The sequence below is a fragment of the Chlorocebus sabaeus genome, chromosome 26 (genome assembly GCF_047675955.1).
Source record: "Chlorocebus sabaeus isolate Y175 chromosome 26, mChlSab1.0.hap1, whole genome shotgun sequence".
NCBI classification, from domain to species: domain Eukaryota; kingdom Metazoa; phylum Chordata; class Mammalia; order Primates; family Cercopithecidae; genus Chlorocebus; species Chlorocebus sabaeus.
In genome coordinates, this window is record NC_132929.1 from 46,907,735 (window position 1) to 46,933,924 (window position 26,190).

A 26,190-nucleotide genomic window follows, 5' to 3' on the forward strand; every position below is an offset into this window, starting at 1 on the left:
AACAAAACGGAATGTGGGGCCCAGGAACACTCTGGCAGCACTGTCTGGCGAGCCGTTACAACTGGCACATAGTAGGTGCTCTGTGTGCTGAAGAGAGGCAGGATGAAGATGAGTGAGGCAAGGCAAAGCCATGAACTTGGAGACCGTGTGACTTTGTCATTTGTAGTGCCCTGGTTTTATGCATAAGCCATATCTGGCCAGTGTTCACTGAATATGCCCTATCTCTGAGATTTTATAAAAATTAATTCATTCAACAAGAAAACCGGTTTGCTGAAGAAGGAAAATTGCCAACAACGCCAAGGTGACAGCAATTTCAAGCACAATGTAAGCTGATTAGCCTCAAACAGAGAAAATGCTTCCTGGCTGAGCTCTCCCACCCTGCTCCAGTTGTCTTGGAGATTTGCAGTCCTGGTCACAAGAGGTACCAGGCGGCAGTGTGAGCAATGGGTGAAGGACAGGACCTCATTATGAGAGTCTCCCAGGAAGGAAAAGGCAGACACAGGGCATTCTTTCAGAATGATGGATTTGCTTAAGTTTGCATTTATTTTTTTCATTACAAGAGAATTGTGGAATGATGCTTTTGCATTACCTTTTTAAAAAAATAACAAATGGGGTTTTTTTTTCCCCTCTCTGCCTCTGGAAAAACACAGATCTGATTACATCTGCCCCAGCTTAAACCCCCTTAGAGGCTTCCTCTTGCTCATTTGAAAATGACACAACTCATAAAAACGGCCGAAAGCATCACGGGCATTGAATAGAGTTGCATAGCACTGCTTTCTTAATTGTTAATAAAATGATGTACTTCCATATCAGCTGATCAACAGCCACTACGTCAAGCTGCCCCCTCCTTCTTCCACTCTGGGAACCCTGGGTCTCCCCAAGGCCTCCAGGACAGCAGCGGGCTCCACGGCCTGCTCCAGCCAGTGTCCTGTATCTGCTTTGATGGGACAGGCCCATGCCTTTGTGGCCATCAGGGGATGATTAACCAGGCCCAGCAGACTCTGTGCAGTCAGACCCCAGGCCGCCCCACCTTGCTTTGCTTCCCCACCTTCTCTCTCTTTTGTGGATTCTGAGGCCACACAGCTCTGCTCCTTCAGAGTGCCCTGCCTTCCTCAGGGCCTTTGCAAAGGTACTTCCTTCTGTCTAGAGCAGTCTTCCACACTGTCCCCTTTGACCTTGGGTGACTTTTCTCATCCTTCCTTTAGTCATTCATAGTTGGCTTCAATAAATAAAGGATAGACAGGCGAGTGACTGATCAGCCATGCTTGAGAGGAGAAGGCCCTGGCACATAGGCATATGCCATAGATCTCCATTGTCTAGGCCTAGTTAATCATCGCCAGGAGGAGAAAGGAAGGCTGTGGACTGGAGGCTGCTAGCCCCACCTTCTCCTTCTCTCTGCAAGTCCTAAGGAGAAGCAGCCTCAGATCCGGGTGATGCCTCTTGGCTGTGAGTATTATCATTTGCAAAGAGGAAAAGGGGAAATAATCTGAATATCTGGGATTCCAAAAGTTGTCTTGTACCAGGTAACAAGAACCTTCCTATCTCCTCTGAACAGATGTGGGGCGAGAAAGAGGATGAGAGCAAGAGTGAAGCAGAAAAGGGAAAGAGAAGGAGATAACCTGAAGTGTGGCCTGAAGACTCCCTGCCACTTCATGTGAATCCTTGACATTCCATCTGGAAACCATTTTGCTCATGTCCTCAGAGCTGTGGCTGCAGAATTTTCTCTTGCCCAGTTGTGGGTTACAGGTCAAGTAGAGAGTCAGCCCCAGGCAAGGGCACGGGAACTTAGACTGTAGGTCAGTATTCCAGAGTCCCTGGAGGAGGAAGAAAAAGGACTGGGTTAAGGAGGCACGCAGGGGAGGGAATCTACCCTGAGATTCTTAGAAACAGCTCAAAACAACAGCAAGCTGACCAGCTCTCGAAGTGTTTTGTTTTGTTTACCATGCATCCCTTATTTTCTTATTATTTGCTGGGCACAGGCTTGCCTGGACTTTACAGTCCACGTAAGTTTACAACCAGGAAAATGAAAGGAACAATTTTACAAGCATCGTAATGGATCCTGGTACCTCCTTCAGAGACTGAAATTAGGGGTTTGAATGTAGGTCCATTTTCATCCCACCTCCAAATACTAGCAACGGAGGGAATTATACAGGGGTTTCCTTCCCTGCTGGGACACAATTCTCTGAAGCACAGTTAGGATGAAAACACGAGTGTTTGTAAGAACTGAGAGCAGTGTTTTTCAAAGTGCAATTTTCAGGACTCTAGGCCCAATAGATGTTTCGCTGGTAAAAGGATTCCAGGTCAAATAAATTTGGGACACTCTGCATCATCTCTCCCCTCTCAGGCAATCTCAGTGCTTGTAAGTGAGAAGACTGTGTTCCCCATAAATTTCCCCACAAAGGGTCCGGCTGTCCCGCATTGCCTTCCTGTAATCTGTTCACACGTTGCTCTTATTCCAGTTCCACATGCCCTGAACTCCCAGGAAGTTGCTCTCAGCAGTGAGCCATTCGTTCCTCAGAGATCTGGGAGGCCTCACCATGTGCAGACGCTGTGCGCAGGCTGGGAACCACAGGAGAAATGGCTGAACGTTCTGTGGGTGTGGCTGTAGGCAGAGAGCGGATCAGTGAGGTGGGGCGGTGACAGTCTTCTATAGGATGTCATATGCATAATTTATCACCTTAACTAGGACAAGAGAATGAAGGGAAACACTATTAATAATTATAATAGGACAACAGGTGTAAGCTAGAGCTGTCTTACATAGACAGAACTGACACGTGACAGTTTCTTGTCTGTCCATTTAGGAGCTGCCTCCAGGGCCAATGGATAATAATCACAGGGCAAAAGGTTTCAGGTCAAAATTACAAGGGACTTTCTAACAAAGAGCCTCTAAAAACAATGTGGGCTAGTTTATGAGGTAGTGAGCAGTTCATCACATCAGATATGCAAAGGGGTGACCCACCCTCCAAGATGCTGTGTACAGATGACACTGACATGCCAGGCAGGCCCCCAGCCTGGGTAAGCACAGGTCAGCCTCTGACTGTGATCTGAAGCACCTATTCTTGGCTCTCTCTTTCGGTGAGGGTCAGCAAGATATTTTATACGCAAGGATCAAATTCTGCTCCTCTGATTCATACATAAGAGACACGTTTGGATAAAAGTAGAAATATAACAGGACTGAAAGATTAAACCTTGCTGTTTTAGCATACTTAATATTCACTGATGCTTACACATAATGTAAATATCTCTTTGTTTAAAATGAGTGTAGGCTGGTCTCTGTGGCTCACGCCTATAATCCCAGCACTTTGGGAGGCCGAGAACGGAGGATCACTTGAGCTCAGGAGTTTGAGACCAGCCTGGGTAACACAGCGAGCTCTCCTTTCTACTGAAAATAAAAAATGAAAAAAAAAAAAAAAAAATTAGCCAAGTGTGGTGGCGCACGCCTGTAGTCTCAGCTATGTGGGAGGCTGCAGTGAGAGGACTGCTTGAGCCCAGGAGATGGAGGCTGCAGTAAGCTGCAATCGTGCCACTGCACCCCAGCCTGGGTGACACAGTGAGACCCTCTCTCAAAATAAACAAACAAATAAAACAAGTATTATCTTGACTTTAAAGAAAGAGACTTTCCTGTGACATATAAGCAAAATATGGTCAAAACAATTTGACCAAAGTTGAAATGGACTGGAATCACTTCTGAGGAGCCAGCCTAGGTCTGTCGAATCAAGTTTGCTCACTAATAATCGTACTTGGGTTATGTAGGATGTTAACATTAGAGGAAGAGGGTGGGGGATATAAGGGGGTTTTTTGTACTATTTGTGAAATTTGTCTAAAATTATTTCAAAATTAAAAAATAAAAAAGCAAAAAAACAAAACCACATCCTTTGCTCCTAAGCCCTGTTTGCCCCAGACCTTATTCGATGAACTCACTCAATTGTTTAAGATTCAGCTCAGCCCAACATCCCAGATTCCGTGTCCTGAGGCAGGCACTCCTGTATGAGCTCCTAAATACTTCTACATATACCTACCACCTACTGGTATGGTTTTCTGGCTGTATTTCATCTTCTTCACCTTACGTGGAGTTTCTTTTAGAATGGAAAGTTTTCTTCCTTTCATCTTTGAATCCTAGCACCAAGGCCACACCAAGGCACTAAATACGTGTCTCAAATGAATTAGTAAATCTTTGAACAAATCTTATTAGTTTTGCTTTCTTTTTTAAAATTATGGTAAAATGTACATAACATAAAATTTCCATTTTAACCATTTTTAAGTGTACAATTCAGTGACATTAAGTACATTCTAAAGTTGTGTAGGTTTTTTTTAAAAAATCAATTCTAAATGGTGTAAACTGGCCAGTAGTTACTAGAGCTGTTAGATCGACTTAATTTGGACCCATGAGACTCGTGACACTCAGATTTAATCTAATCCCATTTACACCAGGTGCCTCCCATCAAAATTTGTTTGATAAAGTGTGGAATTGTTTCATCCCATTGGAACCAGCTCTTGAATAAGTCAGAACTGGCTCTGCCAGCCTCTGGGCCAGTAGTCGGCACTCAAAGTGGTGTTTCTTTCTTTGGCCTAATCTCTTGGGTTGCCACTTTCACTTTTGTTAATTTTTTTTTCTGGAGGACAATCTTCCCTGGGAGCTCCCTTCTGCTCCCACGAAGCACACTGCACCCAGCCCTGGTGCGGCCTGGCTCTGGGGCAGGGAGCTTGCATTCTGCCACCTCCTTCATTGTCCTCTCGGTACACCTGCACTTTCAAAACAACCCCTGCAGGCAAGCTTTAGAGGCAGCGATAAACAAACAGGCTGACTCAAATTTAGGGAAACGCCTGTACCTGGAGAGCCTCTTCAAATATTTGTCACCCCCTCCCTGCTCTGAGGGAAAGAAGAGACAGTTCCACACAGTCACTCTATTTCCTGCCTTCCCAGCTCTGAACACCTTGGCTCGAATGTAAAGAATTTGGCTCTGAATTAGGACTCAAGAAACAGGGTCCTAGTAATTTTCCCGCCATTAACTAACCGCATCTCTTTGGTCATGCCTTTTTGGGGGCAATAATTTCCCCATTCGTAAAACGAAGGTATCAAAGTTTGATTTTTATCATTATTAATGACAATAATAATAATAATTTTTTTTTTTTTTTTGCAGCAGGCATTTTTTTCCCCCAACAAAATATTACCCTGAATAAGACAAGAAAGAATCCCGAATGGCTCTGGCTGTCAGGGTGTGTGTGTCTCCTCCCCATGCTGTCTAACCCCAGTTGGAATTTGGAGGGCTCTTGTCCTTTTCCCTTGGCCTCAGAAGGAGCCCAGCGCGTCCTACCTTGCGTGGGAGTGTGTGTGTGACCAGGGCTCCTTCCTGCCCTTAGAGTCACCGCCCCCTTCTCGCACAGGTGTACAGCACCACTTGTCTCGCCCGCTACCCGCTTTGCCTCCGCCCCATCCTGATGCTGCCGGAATGGCTGTTCCAAATGGAAGGACGCCCACGTCCGTCCCGTGCCCCAGTCCTTCAACAGGTCCCCACAGACCTCAGGATAAGACGAAGGCGGAATTCAGGGCCTGGTCTCAACCGCCCTCTCCCTTTTCCTCTCACTTAGACAGCCCTGGCCAGCTGGGCCACTCTCCTGTCCACTGTCGCCCCCTCCCGCCTTCGTGGCCTCTGTCTAGACCGTGCTCCCTCCTACTGGGTGATGTCTCTTCCCCTGGGACCCAGGGACCATCCTGTTGTTGACCTCGGGGGTCTGCGGATGGGGGGCGGATGGGGTCCGGCCCTTCCCGCAGCAGCCGCCAGGGGGCGGCAGGAGCGGCTCCAGATGACAGCGGGAGGCCGCAAAGGGGGAGGGAGGAGGGACCGACGGAGCGTGGATCCCGCTCTTGGATCGCAAACTTCGAGCCAGAGCTCTCCGCGCGCTCCTGAACCGCTGGCCGCCCGCGCAGCCCGACGCGGAATCGGGGCACAGCGGGAGCCCGTACAGGGCGGGCGCGGGACGGCGGGGCGGCGGGGCGGCGGCGGCCGTCCATGCGGCGGCGCTCCGGGCTGCCCGGCGCCGGGAACCACGCGGGGGCGAGGCGAGGCGAGGCGGCCGCCGGTCGCTCCGGGACGCGGACCGCCAGGTGAGCAGAGCCACGCGCCCCGCGCCCCCTGCGCGCGGTCCGCGCCTCCCCGACACGGCTTCCGCTGCCCCGGCTCCGGCCCCAGCACTCTGGCCGGCGGGGCGGGCTGGCGCCGGCAACCCAGTGGGTGTGTCCGGGGCGCCGCGGGCTGCGCCGCTCCGGGCTCGGGGAGCCAGCGCGCGCCTGGTCCGTGCGGACGGCTGCGCCTCCTTCTCTGGTTCTCTTCCTTGCTGGGAGTCTTGCTCTGTGCTGGCGCCAGCACTCACCCCTCCACCCTCGACTCTAGGGACAGTCTTAAACTCTAGGGACTATCCACCTCAGTTGTCCCCGTGTCGGGGCCCCGTGCTTCCCGGGTCGAGTCGGAGGGGGACCGGCGAGTGCACACCCAGCCCGTGCGCCCCCCGCCTCAGCCTCGCCTCCCTCCCGCCTGGGGCGCGAGAGCCGGGCAAGTCTCGGTCAGCGCTCCTTGAGCCCTGGCCTGGGCCCCCGCATCTGTGTGTGTGTCTGTCTCAGCTTGGTTGCTGCAAACCAGCGAGCGCCCGGAGCCCGAGTGGATGAGTTGTTTCCGCCGACTTTGGACACTTCCTCAAGTGCAGACCAAGTACCTGCGGCCCCTTGGCGCACTTACAGAAGTAGTTTTTGCACAGCGAGCTCACCTTGGAGCTCTATAGATCTGGAAGTTAAGTTTTCTTTTTCTTTGAAATAACATCAGCCCTGACTTGGGAAGGGGATTTCAGGGTGTTCTCGGGCCCACCTAAGTGTCTGGAATTTGTGGTCTAATGAGTTTTTTAAGCAGTCCACACCCAGCACCGTGCCTCCCAGCCTCCTTTGCCGTCTCATTAAAAGTGCATGCTTGCTTCTCTTCCTGTCTCCTTTGCGACCTCTACCACGCTGCGCTTCGCCCTTTTCGGGCTATGAGTCTAAAACTTGGACGTGGATAGCGATCATTGGATGCCTGTTGGAATTTGGAAATAGAGAAATAGAGACCCGAGAGAGATGTAAGCAATCACCTTGTCCAACCCTCCATTCACAGCTGGGTGCACCCAGGACCCAGAACAGTCTAAAGATTTTTCAAGGATCACACGGCTTTTAAAATCTGCTTGTCTTCTATTTAATTGATATTGTTGAAGGTGATAGGGTAACTGGGCTTACTAGGGTCTTACTGGGTCTCAATATACAAAGAAGCAAACATTTTAAAAATGTGACTTAAATACGGAACTCCTCAATTCCTATAGATTTTCGTTGGCATCATAGTTGAATTCCTTTAGAAAACAAAATCCTAGCCCTGAAATTAATGTGAGGAAGCAGATGGGCGTCCTGGGACTTTCCTAGAAATCTCTGCAGTGCTGGAGCAGGGATTTCCCAGAGGTCTGGGCCTGGGAAATGAGTTTGGGTGAGCAGGATACTGGAGTCCCTTCTGAATACGCAACTGGGTTGGTCCCTTGTGGGGAGGCTGGCCAGTTGAACTCATGTGATCTCCTCTGTGCCCAGCACTGGGCAGGGCACCAGATTGGCATTACCTTCTTTTCAGTCTCTATGCCATGAGGAAATGTTTCTTACTGGCTGTTAGGGAAAGAAAAATACAGCTCAGAGTTTGGGAGGAAGATCGGGGGTGGGGAGATTTTTGACTTGGAGTTTGTTTTTGTTTTTGCCCGGAAAAACTTGTGGAGATTGCCATCAGTTACCCTACACAGAGGCTGTGTATTGCCTTCTTCTCCATCCCCCCACCACTTTTATCCTAATTGCTGGGAGTCTCAATGTTTAAATGTCCCCAACACTCCCATTCTGTCCCCCACATTTATAACTCTTTCATCGCAAAATCTCTTCCACATTCTTTTGTGATATCTGACGAATTATTTCCCTGTCTCCATTCCCACTGCCCCCACCTTCAACCATGTCCAAATTACAGTAATAATCTCCCCTCTTGACTCCCAGCCACGGGTTGCTTTCTTCATTTTAATCCATCTTCTTTCATGCTGACAGATTAATATTTCTAAAATTCTGATTTCACCACATCATTTCTCTCAAGAAATCACAATGGCTCCCCAGTATTCGCTTCTATTTAATTTTTCTCCAACAGATATTTCTGAGCATCTGCTACGTGCCAGGGACTGTTACTATGTGCTGGGACTTACGCTCTGAACAAGACAATATCATTGCCTTCAGGGAGTCCACAGGCTAGCAGATGATAAATAACCGCCCAGAGGAGAAAGGGGAGTAAAGAAATAACCGCAATACAAGGGGGATGTGCAAAACATCAAGGTGATGCGGATGAGGGAGAAATTGATTCTGCATGAGAGGAGCTAGGGCAGTTACCACTAGGCTTTGAAGCCTAAGGAGGAGTTCAGGGAGATGGGAAAGGCTGGTGGGGAGAGAGGACAGGCCAAGCAGAGGAAAGAGCTTGAGGAAAGGCTGAGAGATAGAAAAGTACTATATGGACATGGTTGAATCAAAGTTAATTTTCATCAGGGCATTTAAAATGTTTCCTAATCCCGGTCTACTTTATTGATCCAAGAGCCATCCCAACGCCTTCCTGCTTGAAGGCCATCCCTCCACTCACCCAGTTTCTTTATCATGGTCTTATCTGCCCTCCCCACACCTCCCATCCCCAGCTCAGAAATTCAGATTTCCTCTCTTCTGATCTAAATTTTGCCAGACAGTATATCCCACCCAGCCTTTCTTGCACAGACTCCTGTGTCTCTTCCCTGCTTTCTTTGCACCTGCTCTATGTTCAGCCTGGATGAGCCTCGCCTCCCCAGCCACTCAGAGGTTTCTCCTGAGCAGCCTCCTTGGGCCTCTCCAGGTCATGGAACACACTGTCCACATGTTAATGGCCCCAACACACTTGAAAGCACATGACTACTTTCCTGGGTTTGACCCCCCATCTCACTTTTCCCTTCTGTCTCCTTTCTGATTTTCCCACTTTTTCTCTTTCTTTGCGTGTGTATGCAGAATCGTGATGTTTAATTCTGCGCAGATGTAAAGGTTTCATGTGTATTTGCTGAATATCCTTGCTGTGAAAATGGATTTAAAATGTCATGCTGGGAGCTAACATATGATGCAGGCTGACACAAGCGGAGGAGGAGATTCAGGGGAAGCTCTGACTTTAGGCTGCTTTGCTGCCTCTGGCCCCCTCTTGGGATCCTCCAATTTTACTCCTCCTCCGCAGGACTGCTGTGCTGAGTCTGGGACACCCCTTCATCATCTGGGCCTATTTTGCTCTCTTTTCCTCCTACCATCAAAACTTACTTCTGTGCCCACAGCCTCGCTGGCTTGTTAGCCTCATTGGGGCCATGCTTAGTGAGCACTGGTGTGTGCGATGCTTGGGGCTTTCAGTGGTTTCTCTTTTAATCCTCCCAGCCACCTATAAGGGAGGCATCAGCATCTGCATTGTCCAGGAAGAAAATTGAGGCTTACTTGCCTGAGGTCAGCAGCTCAGGTTTGGAGCTGAAATCTTAAACCCAGCTCTCTAAGTCTGGTGTTCTTTCCACTATATCATTATTTCCTGAAACAGTTGTCCTGGGAACATCTGAATCAAAATTCAGATCTGGCGAAAGAAAAACAGAGGCTCCAGGGTGGAAGCAGGGCTCGAGAACTGGCATTTTTCGGGTTGCCTCAGGCGATTCTTCTGCACACCCGGGTTTGGAGACCACTGCCCTGGGCTTCCTTTACAATGTGGCTCTAGCGACAGGTGGTGGGTTAATATGCCACTTTATCCCAGGCAGCATGTTCCTTTTTGACAGAGGCCCTGACCTTGACTCTAAGGAGTGAGCAATGGAGAACTGTGGCCAAGGCCAGGAGGAGGGTCCTCTCCTTTGGCCTGAGGGGTATTTAGTTCAGTCCTGAAGGCCCAGCCCCCTCAGCCTACTTGAAGGCATGTAAGCCCACTCACCATCAGACTCCCTGTGAATTTCTTTTGGGGTCTGAGCGAGTGCCAAGTGAGAAAGGCCAGGATGGGTTTGTTCAAGAGCTCCAAGTTGCTTGGGTTGGGACTCCCCAAATAGCGCTGGACAGGCAAAGCCAGCCCCTTCCTCCCTGCAGGCACAGTGAGTTGAACCTTCTTTCCCAGAATGGGATCTGGCTGTTGACAGATCTCTTTCATTCAACAGGCCTTGCTCCACTCCCCACCCACCCAGCCTCAGTTTCCCCTTGTGTAACAGGAGGATGGCCAAAGTCTGGAGGGCTGGTGGGGGACCAGTGTGTGGGTATGCAGAGCTTAAGGCAGAGCCCTGTCACATAGCAGGCGCTCAGTGTCAGTTCTCGCCCCATTTCTTTACTCCGTGCCTGATCGGTGCTTGAGACAATTGGAGCTCAATATATCGCTGTAGGAAAAATGTATATAATCTCAGGCCCCCTCAGATCCAGGAGTTTGGGTCTGAACGGCATAGGGCTGAATGTTACAACTGTGTATTCAAACCCAGCAAATGAGCACTCCCAGCTGTGCAGTGATAATAATGAGTTATCCATCCAACATCCCTGCTCACCCCACTCCCCTTCCCCATCTTCCCTTTAGATTCCCCAAAGAAGAACCCAAGGAACAAGAGGCAGCAGTTCTGTGTATTGATGAGTTGTCTTGGGAAAGTGGTCTCTTTCTGTTTACCTCTTTTCCTGTCTACCCAGTCTTTCAGCTAAGTGTACTGCCCATGTTGTCTTCTCCTACCTGCCTTTCCAAAGCTGATCACTGAGGTGGCACCCCAGGCAGAGGTGCTGCTTATCCCTGCTTCTCTAGGGCGTGGTCCAAGGGCAGTGAGCCAGGCTCACAGTGCCACTGTGTTTTGTCCCAGGAGGGTAGCACTGGGCAGCCCACAACCAGGTGGGCAGCATGTGGCCTGCTCCACCCTCCCGGCCCTTGGGTAGCTGCCTAAGACCTGGCCAGCAGTGAGGACCAAAGCATTGAGTGATTAATGGGCGCCCCATCTAATCTCCTGCCAGGGGAAATGAAGGGCCAGCCATGGGCTGGGAGCTCGTCATGACCTGCTCCAGGTGGGCTTGGAATGCACCCAGCTCAGGATGGGGATTAAGGCTTGAAAGACAAGAGGAAATGAGATGTTAACCCTTTAGGCCTTGGCCCTCTGAGCCCCAGCAGGGAAATCGCAGGGGAATTATCTGCAGGCATCTGATGAAAGGGGGCATCAGCTTTGATTTATGGTGGGGATGCAGCCACGTGACTACAGGAGTGGGAGGGTGACAGCCATGTCTTTTACTTAACCATTTTTCTTAAAGGCAGAGTCAGGAGAGAGAAGAAGATTAATTTCCTATGAAAAAGGATAAACGGACTGCTGGGAGGCTGCCCTACCTGCTTCCTTCTTGGAAACCCTCCAATCGTATCAGCAAGTTACAAATTTGTAGTTGCCAGACATACTTTTCCCCCTGAAATGTGGCGTCTCTGATCACTTGTGATGTGTAGGAAGAGGAGCCCACCTCCTTTCCCAGGTCAGGCAGCAGCACGGTGGTGCTGAGGAGGAGAGCACTCTGGAGCCAGGTCCTGAGTTTGAGCCTTGGCTCTACCAAGTTTTGGGCCTTGAACAGGTTCCTTGGCCTCTGGGGCTGTAGTTTTTCCTCCTGGAAAATGCTCAAAAGTATCTCAGGCGTGTAGGAAAATGCCACTTGAATGTTAGCTGTCACTTCCCCCCCCCCCCCCCCCCCCCACTTTGGCTGAGTCCTGAGCCTGCATATCCTTTAGGAAGGACAGAAGCAACTTCTCTTCCAGGGCTCCAAGACTTGCTTTGGGTGAATTGGCGACTGACTCTTTGATTGATCTCCTTTGTTTGACCCCTGACCCTCACATGCCTTGGATTCTGTCTGGCTTGCTCCTCCCTTTGCTCCAGTTCCATGGTTTCCGGCTGCCCCTTTGATGACATTACCCTGCCCCTTGTCTCCTGCCTTCATGCTAGGTTGTCAGACTACTTGCGGGCTGGGCACTGACATCTGTTGTGTCCTCCGTGGTGCTGGCCAATTCTGCACTGGCTCTGCTCCTTGCTAGCTTTGCTGTGACCTGACAGTCCCTAGCCAAGTGGCTGAGGGTAGAGAATGCAGCTGTCTTGAGAGCAAAATCAGGAGCCGTGGAGGCCGTCTGGCCTGGATGCAAATCCCCACTCTGCTCTCTTTTCTGGTTTCTCTGCCCTCTCATTGCCTTGTTCTTGGTGGGGGATAATAATAGTTACACTTACCTAATGATTGACAGGAGGATCCAATCCAACCGTGCACATGAAGCCCCTTGGGAACTATGTAGGAGAGTTTATTGCTGGTTGTAAGGTGAGCCCTGAGGGTAGAGCTGTGTCTTCAAGTTTTGAAGTCTCATTACAGGGCGTGTAGTGACAGTATAGCCTTTAGTTTCATTTAGAGTCTTTTCCAGAGCAGAGAAGTACCCAGGACCTGCTTGACTTTAGTGATGTTTTAGTTGAGGCCCGAGATTTCATTCTGCTTGAAGTTCAGAGATCTTCTGGTCAGCTAAGCAGGGAGGAGCTGCCATTTACAGAACTCCGTGTCAGGTACTGGGATTTACCTGGCTTCTTTTATTTAATCCTCTCAACAACCTATGCGAACTAGACACTATTATTTCTACTCTACAGCTAGAAAACTGAGGCTCAGAGAGGCTAAGGAATGTTCACAGGCTCACACAGCAAGTAGACATCAGAGTGATGTTTGAATTTCAAGTCATCTGACTCCAAAACAAATGCTGGCGGTGGAGCCCGGGGCAGGAGCTATCAGGCCAGTTAGTGAGTACCTCAGGGAGGAAAGGTCTCTCCCTGCTCTCAGCCTCTCACAGGATGCTCTGTCTTCTTGGCCTCTTTCACAGGAGCACATGTATGCATAATGCCGCGCTGATATTGCTCTGCTTTCTCCTTGATATAGGCTTATATTTTAATTTAGCACATGCAGATTTGTCTTTTCCACTAATATGATTTTGTGTCAACATTTCCCACTTTCCACCTAAGCAGGGTTCCCATTTTGTAAAGCACAATGACGCTTTCCATCATTTTGCTCCATCGCGGTTTCCTTAGCCGTTCCTCACCCTCTGTCAGGGATCTAGGTTGTTTCTAGTTTCTCCCAATCTAAAAATTGGCACTACCAACATGAATGTTCAATTTGCTGATGTTTATTTATTTCTGATCTCATGTTCTGCTTTGGAAATACACTTCCCGGCCATGTGATGACCAGGTCAAAAGCAGGAACTGTAATAAGAGTGGTCCATGCTGCTCATGGGGTCTTCAGAGAAATTGCATCTGGGAGGCCCAGATGAGGGGGACCCAGAAACAGAACAGGTGCTTGTTTTCTGCCTACCCTTCCTTTCCTCACTAGTAACTGTTCTTTCCTGGGGCTCAGATTGGAGGAACTTGATACCTCACTCTTAGCAAGGGGTGTGAGAGGTACTGTTCAAGTGGTGACTTTCTGGGTTCCAGAGAGGGAAGTTATTTCAGTGTTCACAGAGGTCCCATGGAGTGGAAGGTCTTGGCAGCTTCTGAGATTGCGCTGCTGTGTGTTAGTGGTCCTGTGTGGGCATGGCTATGCAGTCATTCGCTCAGGCATCCAGTGCTTTCTGAGCCCCTACTGTACATCAGGTGGCAGCGTCATGCACTGCAAAGTGTGTGAATTCCAGACCTGACTCTGCGTGTGTGGCCTTGGGCAGCTTAATCTCTTTAAGCTTCAGTTTCCTCGTGTGTGAAATGGGCTAACAGTCTCTGTACATGCTGTAGGAGTTAGAGGAGAGAACATAGGTACGGTGTTTGCTCAAGCCTCCAATGCAATGAAGTGCCAACTCTTGTGCAGGTGAACACTAGAACTTCTTTCTTCTTACCGATGAAGAAGGTGTGTTCTTGCTTGGGGGTGTGAGAGGTGGGGAGTAATATGATACTTACAGCCTTAGCAGGGGGCAGGTGAGAGGAAAGTCACTGTGATAAACATGCCATAGAGAGGCTGGGGGACCCACACAGGCATCAGATTCAGATTGGCGGGAATTCAGAAAGATTTGGGGTGGGATCTGCCTCCCAAGAGGAGGAAACAAGGTTGGGGGAGAGGGAAGAAGGAGAAAGGAAGTAGAAGCCTGTTATGTTTGATGGGAGGGTTACATTCTTAAAGACCTCTCAGAGTTCAGATCTCTCGCAATTCAGACTTTCTCCCCTACAGAATAAATGTAGAGTGTGCATTTACTTGATATGGTCTCAAAACACAGAGCTTTGTGCTGTCGCTTCTCATATGGTCGCACTCTCTCTCACATTGCACAGTGGGCTCGCTCATAAGTTACCCACTCGGTGTCTCGTGATGCTTTTTTGGCTTTCTCATTTGCCAAGCTGGTGGTCGTGGCTGTTGCTGTTTTCATCATCATCATCATCATCGTCTCGATATGTTTTCAGTCTGACACCAGCACCACCATTTGACAGACTGTCTACATTGGGGGTCCGCACATTTTCTTGGAAAGGGCCAAACAATATTTTGACTTTGCAGATTGTGTGGTCTTTGTTGCAACTAATCAGCTTTGCCTTTTGAGCACGAAAGAAGCCATAGACAATAGATAAATGAATGGGCAGGACTGTGTTCCAGTAAAACTGATTTATGGGCACCGCAATTTTAATTTCATGTGATTTTTATTTGCCATAAAATGTTCTTCTCTTGATTTTTATTCAATCATTTGAAAATGTGGCAAAAACAGGCAGAGGGTCAGGTTTAACCTGTGGGCCAGAGTTTGTGGACCGCTTGTCTAGATGATTATAATATTTGAAAATTGTTTTAAATTGTAGGAAGAATGAATGTTGAAATATCCTGATAGTCAACAAAATCATTCATAGACATTCCAGTGCTCATAAGAATAAAGCTTAATTCACAAGTTCTATCAAAAGATTGGGATATTTATCAGCTTGAATGGTACCAACATAGGCAGTTACTTTAATACAATTTTAAATTATTTAGGTAGCTATTCTAGTGAATTAAAATTTTTAAATCATATTATTTCAAAATTTTGGCACCCAATGACCTTATTAATATTGTTATTGTCATTCTATTTCTTGATTTAAATTGTATACCCTGGCTAGGCATGGTGGCTCATGCCTGTAATTCTGGCACTTTGGGAGGCCAGGACGGGAAGATCGCTTGAGCCCAGGAGTTCAAGACCAGCCTGGGCAGCAAAGTAAGACCCCATCTCTACAAAACATCGAACTATTAGCCAGGCATGGTGGTGTGCACCTGTGGTCCCAGCTGGTGGTGTGCACCTGTGGTCCCAATTACATATATGGGAGGCTAAAGTAGGAGGATTACTTGAGCTCAAGAATTTTGAGGCTGCAGTGAGCCATGTTCATGCCACTGCAATCCAACCTGGGGGACAGAGTGAGTCCCAGCCAGAAAGAAGAGAAGAGAAGAGAAGAGAAGAGAAGAGAAGAGAAGAGAAGAGAAGAGGAAGGGGAAAGGGAGGGAGAAAGGAAGGCAAGGGAAAGGAAAGGAAAAGAAAAGAGAAAAGAGAAGAAAAGAAAAAATTTTGTACCCTACACTGGTTTATTATTGTGTACTCTCCTGGCGTCCAGCAGCTCTGCCTGACTCCCAGCAGCCTGCTGACTGGAGTTTGGAACTTGATTCTAGCTGGAATTTTTTTATTGTGAAAGGCAGGCGAGAGCATGGACGGAGCACCAAGGCTTGTGTCTGGCACACAGTGAATATGGAATAAACTTTTGCTCCCTCTTTTCCTTTTTCTTTCCTCCTCACTCAAAAGTTCTGTATATTTGGTCAGATCCAAAACATGCTGAGCCTCTTTGAAATTGTTACTTTGGTTCTTTCCACATGCAATAAAGTCACTAACCTTTTTAAATGGAAACAAAAACAAAGACTGTTAGAAAGCAGAGTTTCCCCTCCTGGGTCACCAGCTTTCCCTTACTGGAGAATAAGCAGTGCTGTGCTGAGACCGCGGCTGGCCGGCCAGGGCCAGAGGGAGGCCCCAGGTCCGAAGAAGGCGCCTCCAGCTGGGTGCAGACCCAGCTCTCCAGTTAGGAGGGGGTTGCCCGGCCTGCTGGCTGCTCCTGGGTGTATCTTGGTTTCAGAGATTCCAGCAGTAGGAAAGCCAGAACCTCTCCAGATGGAAGACCACCAGCCCCGAAGGTGACTGTGATGCTGTGGTTCTTGGCTCGGGAACATGTTTTTGCTGTGTATGTTGGATGGGAGACCCGTCCTAAGTAGACGTGTGTGTGTTGTTTAGGGGGTGGTGGCGCACAGCCACATGTGCTTTCTGGTCTGGGGTCTGGCAGGATGTGAAGGGAGGCAGCCGCTGTCCTTTGGCTTGTGAGATCTCTCATTATTCTGTTGGGCAGGGGGCTGGCATTCTTCCTGTGTGTTTCGTTTAGAAGCAAATGGTCTTGCAGCCAAAGGCATGGGCGTTGAGCCCCAGCTTTGTCATTAATTTCTTGTTTGATGTCCAGCAATCCATTTCCATCTCTAGGACACTAATTCTTAGTTCCTACTGGGGTGGTCAGAGGAGGCCTAATGGACACTTAGGACTCTTGCCACCACCCAGCAGTAACGAAGTCATGCATCGCTCTGAGCCTTCCTGCTGTGGTACCAGCACAGGCCACAGGAGGCTCTCCTTCCCCTCCAAGCCAGGGACATGTCAGTGGGGACCTGGTGGGGAGCTGGAACTCCCACTTCTACCCAGAAGCAATGATGACTCCCCTTTCCCTCTCTGGTGTTACTGGAGGCCAAGTGGGGAACCTGGCCTTCTATTCCCACGTGGCCATAATGACAGAGGCCCCCCTTCCTTGCCGGAGCAGTGTCAGAAGAAGCCAGGGAAAAGGGAAGGTTTAAATAAGATCTAGCACCTCATACCATAATACCTAAAATGTCCAGGTGTCAATGGAAAATCACTCATCACACTAAGAACCAGGAAGATCTCACACTGAATGAAAAAGACAATCAGTTGATGCCAGCACTGAGTTGACAGAGATGTGGGAATATCTGACAAAGACTTTGAAGTGGCCATCATAAAAATGCTTCAAGGGGCAATTATGACCACGCCTGAGACAAATAAATAAAATATAAATGAGAAGTCTCAGCAAAGAAATAGAAGAAGCAAATGGAAATTTTATTTTATTTTCAAAAAATTGTAAAACATTTTATTGTAGATTGACATTTATAACTGCATTATCTTTTGGGGTACATAATGCTATGATTTATGAATACAATGTGGAATAATGAAATCAACCTAACATATTCCTTACCTCAAATACTATTTTTTGTAGCGAGAATATCTGAAATTTACTCTTAGCAAGTTTGAAATGTACAAAATACTGTTATTAACTATTTTCACTACACTGTGCAATAGATCTCAAAAAGCGCTTATTCCTCCTAAGTTTCTCTACCCTTTGACCTTAACCTCACCATTCCACCCACCCTCCAGCCTCTGTAACCACCATTCTACTCTCTGCTTCTGTGAGTTTGATGTTTTAGATTCCACATATAAGTAAAAACATGTGATATTTGTCTTCTGTACCTGGCTTATTTCATTTAGCGTAACGTCCTGCAGATTCATCCATGTTGTAGCATGTAGAATTGTCTTCCTTTTTAAGGTTGAATAATGTCTCATCATATGCATAGGTATACCATGTTCATCTGTTGATGGACACATAGATTGATTCCATAACTTGGTTATTGTGAATAGTGCTGCATTGAACATGGGAGTGCAGATCTCTCTAGATCTCTCTTGACAAACTGATTTCAAATCTTTTGGGTAAATACCCAGAAGTGGGATTGCTGGATCATATGGTAACTCTACTTTTAGTTTTTTTGAGGAAGCTCTGTACACTTTTCCGTAATGGCTGTACTAATTTACATTCCCACCAATAGTATACGAGATTTTCTTTTTCTCCACATACTCACCAACACTTGATTTATTTTGTCTTTTTGATAATAACCATTCTGACAGGTGTGTGTGAGATGATAGCTCACTGTGGTTTAATTTGCATTTCCCTAAAGCTTAGCGATCTTGAGGATCTTTTGATATACCTGTGGGCTGTTTGCATATCTTTGTTTGAGAAATGTCTATTCAGGTCCTCTGCCCATTTTTTAATTGGGTTTTTTATTTTCTTACTGTTGAGTTGTTTGAGTTCCTTATATATTTTGGATATTAACCCCTTATCGGATGTTTGGCTTTCAAATATTTTCTCCCATTCTGTGGGTTGTCTCTTTACACTATTAGTTGTTTCCTTTGCTGTGCAGAAGCTTTTTAGTTTCATGTAATCCCATTTGTCTATTTTCGCCTGCACTTTTGGGGTTAAATACAAACAATTATTCCAGGCCAGTGACTTGTAGTATTTCTCCTATGTTTTCTTCTAGTAATTTTACAGTTTCTAACATTACATTTAAGTCTTTAATCCCAAATGGAAATTTTAGAATAGAAAAATATAATAACAAAAATAAAACTTAACTAATGGATTAAACAGCAGAATGGAGATGACAGGAAAGAACCAGTGGATTGGAAGATGTAACGACAAAATTTACCCAACCTGAGCAACAGAGATAAAAATAGACTGGGAAAAAAGGGGAAAAAAAAAAAGAATAGAGTCTCAGGGACCTGTAAGACTATAACATGTAACACCAGCACTTTGGGAGGCCGAGGTGGGTGGATCACCTGAGGTCAGGAGTTTGAGACCAGCTTGACCAACATGATGAAACCTCATCTCTACTGAAAATACAAAAATCAGCCAGGCATGGTGGCACATGTCTGTAATCCCAGCTACTTCGGAGGCTAAGGCAGGAGAATCACTTGAACTCGGGAGGCAGAGGTTGCCGTGAGCCAAGATCGTGCCACTGCACTCTGGCCTGGGTGACAGAGTGAAACTCTGCCTAAAAAAAAAAAAAAAAAAAAAAAAGGCTCTAACAAAAGATCTAACATTTTTGTCTTTGAAGACAAAGGAGGAGGAAAAAGAGTGGGATGAAAAACTACTCAATGAAATACCGGTTGAAAACTTCCCAAACTGAGCATAAGACCCAAACTTAGAGATTCAAGAAATTGAGCAAACCCTAAATAGAAAGAAAGTTATACCAAGACATATCATAGTCAAACTTTTGAAAACAAATTTGAAAAAGAAGAATAAAGGAGGGGGAATGAGTGTTCCCGGTTTTAAGACATTCATAGCTATAACAATGAAGACAGTGTTGTATTGGTGAGGGAAAGGCACGTAGATTAGTGGAATGCTATAGACGACCTGGAAATACACCCATCTGACTTTTGACAAAGGTGCATAGGGAAATCAGAGAACATTAACTGCAGTTATCTGGATGATGGTTTAGATGAGGCTGGTGGAGGACGGCATGGAGAAGAAAGAGGCTATCTGAGAGATAGTACAAAGGAAGACTTGAGAGTTGGCAAGAGAGTGGGTCCCAGAGGCCCAGGAAAGCTTGGAGAGTCATTTCCTGGAAGGACGGTGATGCCACCACTGAAGAAGGAGGGCTTGGCATGAGCTGGTGACGGCTCCTTTTATTCACCTTGGGCCATCAGCAGCAGGAGGAAACTCGAAGTACAGGGAAGCAGCCTGAATGAGCGTGCAGGTCTTGAGGTGTTGTGTTTTTGAGACCTTAGCATGCCATAATAAAGAGGTTGGAGTGTAAGAGTATTTCTCCAGAGTACATAGTTTGATAGTGAGGGTTGGTTCTTGTTGACATTTTTGTAGTTCTGGTTTGAGTCACAGGGAGAGCCAACAAGGAAGACAGAAGAGACAGGAAGAGAGCAGGTGTGCGGGGCATCATAGCCATTGATGGTAACGTTCAAGAAAAAGGGGATAGTGACAGCCTTTTCTATCTAATCCTAAATGCCCTTTACAGTCCTTCTTGACCTCTGGGTGACCCTTGACCTCCAAGGATGTATCTCTCTTGGTTTCCTTGAAAACATTTTCTAATTTATGTGATGACTGACTTTTTCACATTATCATAATCTTTTAATCATAGCACCTGATTTCAGCCTTACCTCATACTGGCCCATCACAGAATTGTGTCAAGAAAATCAGACTAATTTGCTAGGTTTCTCCCTCCTTCTGTAAGGATAGACAGAATTTTTCAGCACACATTGCACAGTGGTGATTGCTACAAATCATTGACTAGATTTCTATCGCTTAAAAAAATAATGACATAACTCAAACGTTGATGCGCAAGCCTCAAGAGCAGAGCAGGATGAGCCAAATCCTTTCCCTTGATATTCAGAAGCATCAAGGGCAGCATGTGTGGTTGGCTGATTTATAGTGGCTGAGGTACACTGAGTTGGGATGCGTTCTGGATGGGCAAATGCATGGGGGCACTAAGAAAATATCCTGGACTCAAGGGCAGAGCTGTCCCAGAGTGAATGGGGCAGAGCACAACCTCACAACCTCACACCCTACATCTTGCCTGGCCGGGGCCCAGGCTGCAGCCTGCGTGCTGTGTACCAGGTAAATGTGAACCCAAGCAACTCTCCTGAAAAGGTGCATTTGATGCAGTGTGTCAGGAGACTCAAGAGACAGTTTATTTTTATTTTGTTGAGACAGAGTCTTTCTCTGTTGACCAGACTTGAGTGCAGTGGCACAGTCTCGGTTCATTGCAGCCTTGAGCTCTCGGGCTCAGTCGATCCTCCAACCTCAGCCTCCCGAGTAGCTAAGACCACAGGCATGTGCCACCACACCCAGCTATTTTTTGTATTCTTTGTAGAGATGGAGTTTCGCCATGTTGTCCAGGCTGGTCTCGAACTCCTGAGCTCAAGTGATTCTCAACCGTGGCCTCCCAAAGTGCTGGGATTACAGCCATGAGCCACTGCGCCCGGCCCTGAGAGACAGTTTAATTTAGTGCTAAGACAAGCCATGACTCCGACAGTCAGATGAGCTTGCATTCAAATCATGCTGCTGCCACTTACTACCTGTGTGACTCTGAGTAGGCTTGTTGTTTCAGTGCTTGCAGCCTCAGTTTCCTTCTCTGTAAAATGGTGATAGAAATATACTTGCTTCATAGGGTTGTCTTTAATTAATGTTTAAAAAGCATTCAGCACAGCCTGTCACATATTCTACACTTAATAAATGTTAATTTTTTTTTTTGAGACGGAGTCTTGCTCTGTTGCCCAGGCTGGAGTGCAGTGGTGCAATCACGGCTCACTGCAAGCTCCATCTCCCATGTTCACGCCATTTTCCTGCCTCAGCCTCCCGAGTAGCTGGGACTACAGGCGCGGCCACCACGCCCGGCTAATTTTTTGTCTTTTTAGTAGAGACGGGGTTTCACCGTGTTAGCCAGGATGGTCTTTATCTCCTGACTTGGTGATCCACCCGCCTCGGCCTCCCAAAGTGCTTGGATTACAGGCCTGAGCCACTGTGCCTGGCCAATAAATGTTAACTTTTAAAATCTTTAGTCCTAGCTTTGCCTCTAAGTAGCTATGATACCTTGTACCAGTCATGTGGTTTCTTTACCTATCAGTTTATTCATCTTTGAATCATGATGACAAAATAATGACATTGGGGAGTTGGATTAGAATTGCCTAGTTTTTTTTATGTGTAGGTTTGCCTTATGAAGAGATGTCCAACAGAAAATCACAATGGAAATGATTGATTTGAATACATTAAATAAAAACATATTTATTTAATAATTATAAATAAAATTAGAGGATGAAAAGCAAATGAAAACAAGGTCCTAACTTGACAAAATAAGGGCTAACAACCTTAATGAAGAAAGAGCTCTTAAAAATAATTTCAAAACATGGCTGGGCATGATGGCTCATGCCTGTAATCCCAGCACATTGGGAGGCTAAGGCGGGTGGATCACAAGGTCAGGAGATCGAGACCATCCTGGCTAACATGTGAAACCCTGTCTCTACTAAAAAAAAAAATACAAAAAATTAACCAGGCGTGGTGGCACAAGCCTGTAGTCCCAGCTAATCAGGAGGCTGACACAGGAGAATGGCACGAACTCAGGAGGTGGAGGTTGCGGTGAGCCGCAATTGCGCCACTGCACTCCAGCCTGGGGGACAGAGCAAAACTCCATCTCAAAAAAAAGAAAAAAAAGAAAAAAAAATCATTTCAAACATTGTGAGCCCTACAGAAAAATAGGCAAAGGAGATTGTAAAAAATTCACAGAAGAGACAGTGTACATGGCTAATAAAAATGAAAATCGATTCCAACTTTAGCAATAATTGAAGGAGTACATGTTAAAATGACTTTTACCAATTTTTTCCCTACTGTGACAAACGTTGGCTAGTTGTTCACCAGAAGATTTCCTCCTGGGAATAGAGGTAGACTGTGTTTCCCACAATCCTTTCCAGGTAGGTATACTGCCATATGACTAAACTGGGTAATGGAATACCAGGGACAGTGATTTAAGTTACCTTAGTGAAGCTGCTAGCTCAGTCCTCTATGCCTTCTCTTTCCCCTTGTTTGGTCACTGGCTGGAAAGAACCCAGGTGAAGACGATGAGGCCCTTAGACGATGGTGGAATCACTCGATGGAAAAAGGGTCCCTGGATGCCTGCATGACTGTGTGAAGAAGAATGTTCTTGACAACCTGCATTAGATAGTGACTCGAGCAAAAATCCTTTTGTTGTGTTAAGCCATTGACATTTTGAGGGGGTTTGTGGCAGAGTTACCCTGCCCTAACTAACTACTTATCAAATTAGGAGAGATTACAATCATAGCATTATTGGCAAATGTGTTTATTTTATACACTACATGAGAGATTCTAGGTTGATACAATTCTTTTTGAAAAGGATTCATCGTGAAGGACCATAGTCATACCTTTTGGCTTAATGATTTCATTTTTTAGGAATTTATCCTAAGGAACAAGGAAGAGTAGCAAATAAGGGATTTTATACAAAGATGTTCATCATATATTCCAACAATAAGGGAACATTATTAGGTGTGTTATCGGGCATTCATAGGGTAGATTATTTTGCAGTGATTAGAAATGATTTTGAATATTACTAATGAGATGCTTATGATGCAAGATAAAAATAGAATCCAAAACTTTATGTGTGATTTTGTTTTGTAGAAATAGTATATGTAAAATATGCAGATGATACATATAAGCATTACGCATAGAAAAAATAAACAAGATCAAAAGGTTTAATGGTGAGTAACTTGGATTATTAGGTGATACAATTACAATGAGTAATTTTGGCTTTCCTCTTTATATTTTTCTGTAGTTTCAAACTTTCCTTAATAAATAGATTTCCTTAATAAATTTTATAGACAGATTTTTTTCCAAAAAATCTGCTTCATTCAGGGTTTCACTCAGCCCTGAATCCTCACCTTGTGAATGAATTTGGTATTTACTGTGTTCATTCTTTCAGTGTTAGTGCCCTTGTTACACCTTCCTTCCCCAACACAGTGTGTGTGTGTGTGTGTATGCTCATGCACAGATGTGCACAGGCGCTCACCAGAGTGGTAAGAGGCCATTTGTAGATAGTAGAACTGAGGCCTTGTATTGGAAAGCAGGGAGGAAGGCCTGAGCCCCCAGCTGCCTTTTTCTCCCCTGGCCACCTGCTTTTGGCCAAGGCAGCTGGAGAATATTGGTTTTTGGAATGAGATGGATCATCATCTTGGAGAAAGAGCAGCAAATCAGAAGAGCTGCAGCTCCCATGCAGAGCTCAGCCATGGTAGTCTGATGTTTTTTTCTTTGGTAACTACGACCCAGGGATTATAAACTGCTCTTGGCAGCGGATGCTGGGGAGAGGTTGAGTCTGAGAGTGGGGAAGGCTGGAGTGTGTCTAGGTGTCTTTGATTCCTAGGTAGGGTGGCCTGCATCTCATCACTGCTGTTTATTTGGGTGTTGTGGTCTTTAGGAGTGGGGTGGAGAATGTCATGTTAATTTCAGAAACAGTTAGCAGAAGAATGGAGTTGCTGTTTGGATCCTGGGCTGGGCAGTGGTGCCTCAGACAGGCAGCACAATCCTGCATGGAAGAGAAAGCCCCCACCTGAGTTTGAATGGAAGGCCTTTCTGTCACTGGGAACACCTACTGCACCCCAGGTGCTATTAACTAGACACCAGAAATATAACAAGTAAGTATTTGAGGAAGAGGTCCTTCGTTGTGAGGGAGGAAAGACAAGCCCAAATCATAATGATACGCTGTGACGATCCCTAGTTCTGCATCTGAGACTTGCACAGAAGCAAAGACATTTAACCAGGTTAAACAAGTGCTGTAAATCAAGCAACGAAGTCAGTCCTATCTGGGGAAGAAGAGCGCTCTTACTCCAAAGGTTTTTCCCCACTTTGATCTGCGTATCACGTCATCTGAAATTGAAAAAGCAACTTTATACAGAAGCAGGAACAAATGGCTCATTTATTTTAAATATCCTGCCCGCCTGATATTTCTGCCCTTGAATATTTTCTTTAGTTACCTGGGAAACGTTTTTTTAGGACTGAAAACAGATATAAACCACACCAATGTTAATGACCATGAAAATGATGCAATTTGCATTGAACTCCTTAACTAATCTGTGCGGATTACCTAATTTCTCCAGGTGAGGATGGAGCAGCAAGGTGCTTTCCTTAGTGAGTAACAAAACCCGCTGTAATGTGTTTGCTTGAAGGCTGCCAGGGAGTTTTAATAGACCTTCTCAAAGTTTAGTCCTAATCCAGATTCTGTGGGTTTTCACGCCGCTCCGGGCAGGCCAGCCAGTCTGCAGTGTGGGGGTTCCATGGGAAGAAATGAGTTCTGCAGCTGAGTTTGGCTATGGCAGGAACAAAAAGGACAGCCTCTGTGAGGTGGTAGGAGAAAGGACTGTGAGCCAAGGACATGTTAGGGGAACATTCCTCTGGCTGTCCTCACAGGCAGGGAGCAGCTGGAAATGTGACCGGGCCTGGGGATCCAAGGTCAGCGTCCCTGAATACCTCTGGCCTGGGGCAGGATTTCCTGAAAGGGCTGTGACAGTTGATGACCGCCACCAGAGAGCTCGGGAGGGTGGGACCTCCACAGAGGCAGTGTGCATCTGCAGTGGGTTAGCGCCTTCAGCGCCTTCATTCTCTCCCTAGGGCAGTCTAGACATTGGCTGAACACTGGCAAAAGCAGTGAGAGAGAAATCACACGGGGGCCCTGCTTTCTAAGAGGGAAAAGTCTATAAGAAACTCATGCCGTTCATTCTTCACCCATTCACCCATTCATTCATTCATTCATCCAACTGTGGATGAATGCCCGCCCTGTGTTGGCAGCATGTCTAATGGAAGGGCATTTGTAAAGAGGACTAAAAGAGTCCTTCACCTTTAAGAAACTTCCCATCCAGTGAGGGGCAAGTGTAAACAGGTATGTCTAGTATCTGTTAAGGAAGATGATCTCCTCTCTTTGAACTTCTAGACTCTGTCCTGTGCCTGTCATTGTCAGCTAGCAAGTCTGCCCACCATATTGTTTATGAGGATGATTTAAAGCCTATGCCTCCCTCCACTTTTCCTGCTTGCTGTGGATAATCTCCATTTAATCAGGGGGTAACTTGAAGAAATAAGAGCATCCCTTTTTCTGCCTCTTGCTTTTGGGCCATTCTTCTTGGCAGCCTTCTCCAGCCAAAGCTCTTTCTCCAATGTACTGAGTTTTCTCAGGTCGAGGTGGAGGGGACACTGTGCACGTGTTGTCCTGGGCCTGCCCCCACCTCCATGCAGTGTGGGGCAGCCTCGTCCCAATGCCTTCCTTGGCTTCCACCTCCACGCTTTGCCCCTTCTCCTCCTCCCCTGTTGGCTCCAAGGGCCTTGTTGGATCCCTGGTCCTGTCCTCTGTCATACACACTGGGCTCTTTCTCCAGTATGGGGTTTGTTCATTCCCCAGACACACAAGTCCCTTGGTTTTTTGTTTTAGTTTAGCTTTTTTTTTTTTTTTTTCTTTTTAAGACTCCAGAAGCTTTCCTGTCCACTCAACCAATCATCTTTCCTCAAACCCCGTTACTTATCCAGGTGCTGGTTCCCTGTGCCTGAGCTACCCTGGACCCGCTCTGTGGCCTCGGTTTGCTGTGAGGATTGTATAGCATGACTTACGTCCCATCTCAGGTGGGATGATCCAGTAAAAGCCAATTCCCGACTCTTTTCTCATCGTGCAAGAAAAAAGTGCTTTTATCCACCATCACCTAGAATGTCAGACTGGGGACAGTAAGGGCACCGCAAACAGAAGGTCAAGTTGTGTGA

The 26,190-nt window shown here is 46.7% G+C and overlaps 1 protein-coding gene across 1 annotated transcript in view; it reads left to right on the top strand.

Moving 5' to 3' along the window:
* The first annotated feature begins 5,873 nt into the window (after window positions 1-5,873).
* THSD4 (thrombospondin type 1 domain containing 4) overlaps window positions 5,874-26,190 on the top strand; it is a 664,019-nt gene continuing 643,702 nt past the window's right edge. Inside the window, exon 1 of the mRNA XM_038010111.2 lies at window positions 5,874-6,106. The gene's annotated coding sequence lies outside the window, so the exon portion shown is untranslated. The remainder of the gene's footprint in view (window positions 6,107-26,190) is intronic.